The sequence below is a fragment of the Xyrauchen texanus genome, chromosome 35 (assembly GCF_025860055.1).
Source record: "Xyrauchen texanus isolate HMW12.3.18 chromosome 35, RBS_HiC_50CHRs, whole genome shotgun sequence".
Classification (NCBI taxonomy): domain Eukaryota; kingdom Metazoa; phylum Chordata; class Actinopteri; order Cypriniformes; family Catostomidae; genus Xyrauchen; species Xyrauchen texanus.
In genome coordinates, this window is record NC_068310.1 from 34,310,803 (window position 1) to 34,318,451 (window position 7,649).

A 7,649-nucleotide genomic window follows, 5' to 3' on the forward strand; every position below is an offset into this window, starting at 1 on the left:
GTCTGTCTGTCTGTCTATCATTCATCAGTCTGTCTGTCTATCATTTGTCTGTCTGTTTGGCTATCATTTGTCAGTCTGTCTATCATTCGTCTGTCTGTCTATCTATCTATCTATCTATCTATCTATCTATCTATCTATCTATCTATCTATCTATCTATCTATCTATCTATCTGTCTGTCTATCATTCATCAGTCTGTCTGTCTGTCTGTCTATCTATCCCTTATCACTTTAAAGGGACAGTTCACCTCTTTCATGCAGAGTACAGAGTTAACGTAACAAAACGTACCATCCTCCATCATGGATGAGTCCAGGGCACTCTCTCACCCATTGCCCACCAGTTTAGATAGCGTCCATTTGGTCGAACCACTTCCACTTTTCCTTGATGGTTCTGTAGTCACTTTTATGTTTTTTCATTTTTCCCTAAACTGTTGGTTGGTCCGGTGGTAGCCGTGTGCGGCCAACAGCTGAGACTCTTCCTGAGAGAACATGTTCATATAGTAAAGCAAAGCTGCACAACAGTTTGTCATTTATAAATTTGACAATGCTAGAAATTATGAGGTACACTTTCTGGTTTCATTAGACAAAATGGACAGTTTACATCCCAGTCTTTCTTATACTTGGATAGAAAGTGCAAAGCAGGGTAAAATATATGCACTACCTTAAATTAAATTTCCTTAATCTTATTTATGATTAAAAAAAAATGTAATTATTAGGCAATAGCCAAACCTTCTTCCAATGAATAATTCCAACAAACCTAGATCATCAGGAAATGACATATGTTTTGTTAACTACTTCTCTTTGAAACTGAGAACATATAGCTTTATTATTGTTTTTGCTTGCCAAAAAACACATTTTACCACAGAAAATGTCAGCCGAATAGATAAAGAAACGTGCGTAGAGTAGATAATACCTCTGCATAAAGAAACAGCACCAGTAAGAAGCTCTAACTACAATGGCAAATTCTCTTGGGGATGCAGTAAAATTAAAATGTGAAATAAATTCTTCATAAGTTATAAGTTACCCCTGAGAATTCAACAACTGACCTACTTAAAGGATCCCGTTGGGAAATCAAGTTTTCCTAAAGATACTCTATAAATATATGATTGTACAATATATTACAATTCCATATATAATAATGGACTGTACAAAAAATCCTGTTGTTTTTACTAAAAAAATAAATAAATAAAAGAAAACCTGCCAGCTCTGGTTGCCAGAATAATTATATAAAAAATACAGTAAAAATCTAAACAAATTTACTGAACAACCTGTATATGTTACAGTTTAAATGGCTGTTTTTATGGTATAATTCATGGTGCAGATCCATCGTTTGTATTATTAAATGATAAACTTAATATATTAACCTTCTGAAACTGTAAAAATCTTCTTTTCATTTTATAATGTATTGTTGATCATAATAGTAATTACAGATGGGTACATGATGACATGAAGTTCATCAATAGAGGCTCTTCCAGGAGCAATGACCAATAAACATGTAGACACACAAACATGTACTCTCTTGTTAAACATAATATACATTTTAACCGTTAATTATACTGGAAAATCATAATTTTTCATCTAGAAATGTACATTTTTACAACATTTTACCACACATGTATTGTCTTTTTATATGTATTAAAAAACAATTAACGTAAATTAAAAATTATACTGTAGCATTTTTACATGTTTTGTCTTTCTAAATATATTACAATTTTTGAACGTAAATTAAATGTGTTTTTACTGTAGCATTTTTACAGTCTTTTACCATTAAAATTACTGACATTTTTACAGTGTGGTGTGGTGAAAATGTATGCTTATAAATCAACTTCCATGCCAATAAAACTTGCCTGTGAAAAGCTGACAGTTTAACTGGAAATGTGTCACTTTATTATCGCACATCAACAAAAATGAAAGACCACCAAGCTGGTCAAAAACAATCTTTGATATATCAAAGTGTTTTTCAAAAAAATATTTCAACCAGTTAATTTTGAAGGTGTTATTTAAAATGGAGAAATCTAAATAATCAAGCCCACCATTTTTATATGAATTAACTACTACAGATTTCCTAACGTAATGTACATGGTTTTTCCACAACAATTAGGAATTATTTGATCAATTACTTTGACTGTTTTGGTATTGACAGTTGGTAAGAGTAATTTCACCCTGCCCTTGGATCAATGCTCTGGCTCCAACAAAGGGCCTTTTCAACCTCCGGCCACAACTTCATCCTTTTTTTTGTGGTCTCCTTTGGAAAAATCTTGCTTAAACTGCAAACCGTTGCAGTGGAATTTTTATAGCCTTCCAAACAGCATCTCTGTTGGAGCGTGTAGAAAACGTCTCCAGTTACACATGTAACCTTGATTCCCTGAGATGAAGGGAACAAGACATTGCAGTGAAACGCTTTGAGGAATTCCTTTTTCACGACCTAGTTAAAGCCCTTGTATCATAATGGCAATCTTATGATTGGCATTGGTGTTTGAGCCCCACCCTTTTAGCTGTGCATTTGCCCTATATAAGCGGGAGCTCAAACACCATTTCTTCAGAATTTTCTGACTGAAGGACAAGAACACATCGCTCATCAGGGCCGGACTGGGACACAATTTCAGGCCGGGAAATCCTACACCCATCCAGGCCATCCTATGCACCCAAATAAAATTTAGAAACATGGACAACCTTGTTTCCCCCCTAAATTACATTGATTTCACAGTATGACCATAACATAAAAACATAAACAACCAACCTAGAAGTAAAGCAGTCCTAATATCAAATGGGTCTGCACATAACGTCATATACAAGCATTTACTCTAGAAGTCCAAAGCTGTATCTACCTCTCTACTTCTCACTCATAAGTGTATATAAAAAAGGAAATTTGTATTACCTTATTAAATGTATGCATCATCTTTCATGTCAAATTCTTACATTTGATCAATAAATTCAGTTATAATAATAAGACACTATAGGGCTATTACCCATCAAATTAAAAAAATGTGCACTGCAATTACAACTGCAATAAATAATGTTATGAGATTGATGTTTTAAATAAATGTTTGAATATAAAAAATGCAATACTTAAACATTAAACTAAACCGCCAATAGGTGGCGGCAAGTGACCATCTTAATTAGTGAGTCATTCATACAAAAGATTCGTTCAAAACGCTGAATCATTCAGTAACAAAACACGGCGCTGCTGTAGCTTTCCTTTGGAACTATTTTAGTCGGTGAAATAGAACAAAACAGTTTTGTGTTGGTTTGTGTCTAAAATGTAAGTAACTTAATAATAAATATTAACTACGCTACTAGTTTATTGAACAATAAATTCAATGTAACATTTTCAATCGTGATAATATTCAGCAAAACAGCTCTCTTAGTTGTGTTATGTTAAACTAAATCATATTTTATAAATAAAAAAAACAACAATTAGAATTTTTACCTCAGTACATTTCTTCTGTGAGTTTTCTGTGTGCACTAATTAGTTTTGATTTCTCCACGAATGTAACGTTAGACGGGCGCTACCGCTTACATTTGCTAGCAGTTCAATACTAAGTTAACGAAGAAAAAAGTATTTACAGATGAAACTGACCTGCACTTGAAGCCCTGAACAGGTCAGAAATTTTGCTGCTTCTTCTTGGAGTGCTTTCTTTTTTTTTTGTCCTTTCCCTCTCTGCTCCACCTGGACGTTTTCTCTCCATCATCGGGTGCTGCTCGCATTTTCTGTTTAACCGTTTGTCTGAGGCGTAAAGCCTTGCCAGTCAAGACTAACAGATTCATGATTTTTTTATTTTATTGTTATTAATATTAATAATAATTTTATTGAATGACGAATTCAAAAAAGATCACTGGTAAAGTTAGTAATATAAAATAATAATAATAAAAAAAATAAATAAAAAAAAACGCTGGCTGGCAGCAGGCCAACTTAGTCGCCAGGCCAGCGAGAATTGTCCCGGTGCTCCCGATGGCCAGTCCGGGCCTGCCGCTCATACCTCGAAACTCTGAAGTAGTAGTGCAGCCAAGTTTTGCAATGTCTCGTTCCCTTCATCTCAGGGAACCGTGGTTTTATGTGTAACCGGAGATATTCCCTATCAATTCTTTTCACTCGACATTGCAGTGAAACGCTTTGCAGAGTCCCGTCATGCCACACTATGTAGTGTCATACCCTAAGATGCACCAGGGTATAAACACTTAGAAGAATATTGGCCCGTTGAGTGGTGACTTATTATAATATGTCTTCAAGTGTGTACGAAAATAAATAACCTAACATGGTGAAAACTGGACGGGAAGTGAATCTATAGGATCTATATGAGTATATACACAAATAATAATTGGGGCGGCTGTGGCTCAGGTGGTAGAGCGGGTTGTCCACTATTCACAGGGTTGGTGGTTCGATTCCTGGCCCACATGACTCCACATGCCGAAGTGTCCTTGGGCAAGACATGGGACCCCAAGTTGCTCCCAATGGCAGGCTAGCACCATTGCATGGCAGCTCTGCCGTCATTGGTGTATGAGTGTAAATATGTGTGTGAATGAGACACAGTGTAAAGTGTTTGGTAACCTCTAAGGTTAAAAAGGGGCTATATAAGACCATATAACTTCTTCATAAATAGAGGTAGGGGAGTGAGGTTTTATTCTATTGGAAGTGCTTGAGAGTGGGAGTAAACTGAATAGTAGCCAACAAAATTTTGTGTTTTAAAATTATAACAGGTAGCCCGCCCATAATAAGTAGCTCGCTGAGCCCGCTGGGTATCTTCCACTGCAGGCGCTGAGAGTCAGGCGGAGATCTGTCATGAACTCCAGTTCCACAATCCACCCCGCTTCTTCCAGTTCCCACACTCGTTCCCAATCACCCGAATATTAGTTTCACCTGCACTGTTTTTGTTCTCTATTTATACCCTGCCTGTTCACTTTAGTTTTGTTGGTTATTGCTTGTAAGTCACTCTGCTTTGCTAACTCCAGTGTTTCGCTTATTCTACCTGTTTGTTCGTTCTTGTGTTTTGTTTTCTTGTTAACTGATGTCCTGGCTTTGACATTGTTTTCGTCTCTACTACACTCCTCTGGATTTGCCCTCTGTACTTTTGCCAGTCTGTTATTAAACCTGTTTTCTGCAACTGAATCCATCTCGTCCAGCTTCGTTACAGAATAACAAACCTTTAATCATGGATTCAGCGGAAAACCTTCAAGGCTCTTTAGAATGGATATGTGCGGCAATTTCGTCTCAAGGATCTACTGTTGTAGGAGGCATGAACAGGCGTTGACCACCCATGGACAGCAGATCCAAGAAATACTACAAACGGTACATGCTCTATCTGATCAATTCAATCCTGATCCGTCTCCAGCTTCGATTCCACCTATGCCTATCCCTGAACCCACTGATACTCCCAACACACTGCCGAGCGCAGCTAGTTTTATACCTCCCAAGAGGTTTAATGGGTCTTCTGATAATTGCCGGGGCTTTCTCATGCAGTGCAGTTTTTACCTAAAATATCACCCCCATTTACGATCCAACAGCGAGAGGGTTCACTTTATGATTTCACTACTTACCGGCAGGGCGAGACAATGGGCCACAGCGCTGTGGACAGCTAATAGCCCAGTTCTTGCTTCCTATGATAAATTTTGTGACCAGATTTCCGTTGTATTTGATCATCCTGCAGCCAGGAGAGATGTAGGCAGCCGCCTCATGTACATTAAACAGGGGTCGCGTACCACAGCCGATTATGCCCTAGATTTCCGCACCCTTGCCGCGGGTAGCGGGTGGAGTGAACCTGCTCTATTGACTGTGTATCGTCTGGGTTTAAGACCTCAATTACAGATGGACCCTTATCCCTCTCGGAGGCTTGATTAGCCTAATACGGGACCGGGTGTGTAGGATCACGACCTGGCCCCGCCCTCCGCCCTGCCACACTCTTAATCTCAGAACCAAGGTAACTGGTACACTTACCTCCCCTGGGCAGAGTATGCCCAAAACTCTCTGGTCAGCTCGTCAACCCAGCTCACCCCGTTTCAATGCTTCCTGGGTTATCAGCCACCCCTTTTCCAGTGGGAGGCTGCTTCGAGTGATGTTCCTGCAGTAGATACCTGGGCCCAGAAGTGCACTCAAGTCTGGAGAGCTACCCATGATCGTCTACAACGCTCCACTCAAACCCAGAAGTCTAAGGCAGACCACCGACGCAGACTCACACCCATTTTCCATCCGGGCCAGCGGGTGTGGTTATCGACCCAGGACATCCGTCTCCATCTCCCTTCCAGAAAGCTGAGCCCCAGGTATAACGGTCCATTTAAGATTTTAAAAAGAATTAACCCTGTGACTTATACACTGTTACTGCCACCCCGCTACAAAAGCAGCCTCTCTGACACCCCCTCCACGACTCGGCCAGTTGCAGTACTTGGTAGACTGGGAGGGCTACGGACCTGAGGAGCAGTCTTGGGTACTTGGGTATTGATTGTTGGGGATTGCAGATAGAAAGAGTAATCTTGGCATGTTAAGAATCTACATTGGGATCGTACAAATGAAGATTAAGTAGAAAATCTATATTTTCCATGAATCCTGCAGGATCAGTTTGAAGATGCCTCGTAGAAGTGTCTCTGAATGCACTGAAAATATCATGATATATCACGATACGTGGATCTAAGTATCGGTACATTATCGTGAGAAAAGAATCACAACATACCGATATTCATTTGTATTGACACAGCCATAATACAATGTACAATAAAGTATGTAGCATACAATATAGCACTATAAAATACAAAACTACTTGTCATACACAATACACATGCAGGTGGGATATAGGGAGTGTGACAGGGCAGAGGGCGGGACCAGGTCGTGATTATACACACCCGGTCCCTTATCAGGCTAATTAAGCCTCCGATTGCAGACGGTGGTGCGACGAGAGAGAGATTGTTTACAGACATGTCCGTCATGTGTGTGTTTTTGTCTTTTGTTTAAGTTAATCATTAAAATATTGTTTATATCGCCAGGCCGGTTCTCGCCTCCTCCTTTCCATTGAACTGCTTTACACTGGTACCGAAATCCGGGAAGGAGGAGGAATACGCCGTAATAGAGTTCTCGCCACTACCATCCACCCCAACGGAGCAGCCGTCTGTTGGGGGACGGAGGAGCCCGGCCACCTGGAAGCCCGTCCGACAGGGGCTGGAGGACTGCTGATCAGGCTAATTAAGCCTCTGAGAGGGATAAGGGCCGATTGCGGACGGTGGTGCGACAAGAGAGAGATTGTTTACGGACATAAGTGTGTGCTTGTCTTTTGTTTAAGTTAATCATTAAAATATTGTTTATATCGCCAGGCCGGTTCTCGCCTCCTCCTTTCCATTGAACTGCTTTACAGGGAGCTATAAGTCTTAAGAATTGTTTTTGAAAACAAGTAAAGCAAAGACATAACTGGTATACATTTAACCTTCCAGCTAAACATCAGGCAGATCCTCACCTGACTGAAAAAGAAAGATGTCCCCGTTCTATTGCATAATGCCTATGCAGGTGTGTGTGTGTTTGGGGGAGCTGATGTCAGAGCTTGGGTTGGCACAGAGAAAGGCAGGGAGACAAAGTGTTCAGGGCTTATGTAACAAAATGAAACTCCCACTAATGAGATGGCCCAGTCCCAAAACACCAGTGCTGTTTCATAAAGAGAACGGGAGAAAGAGAG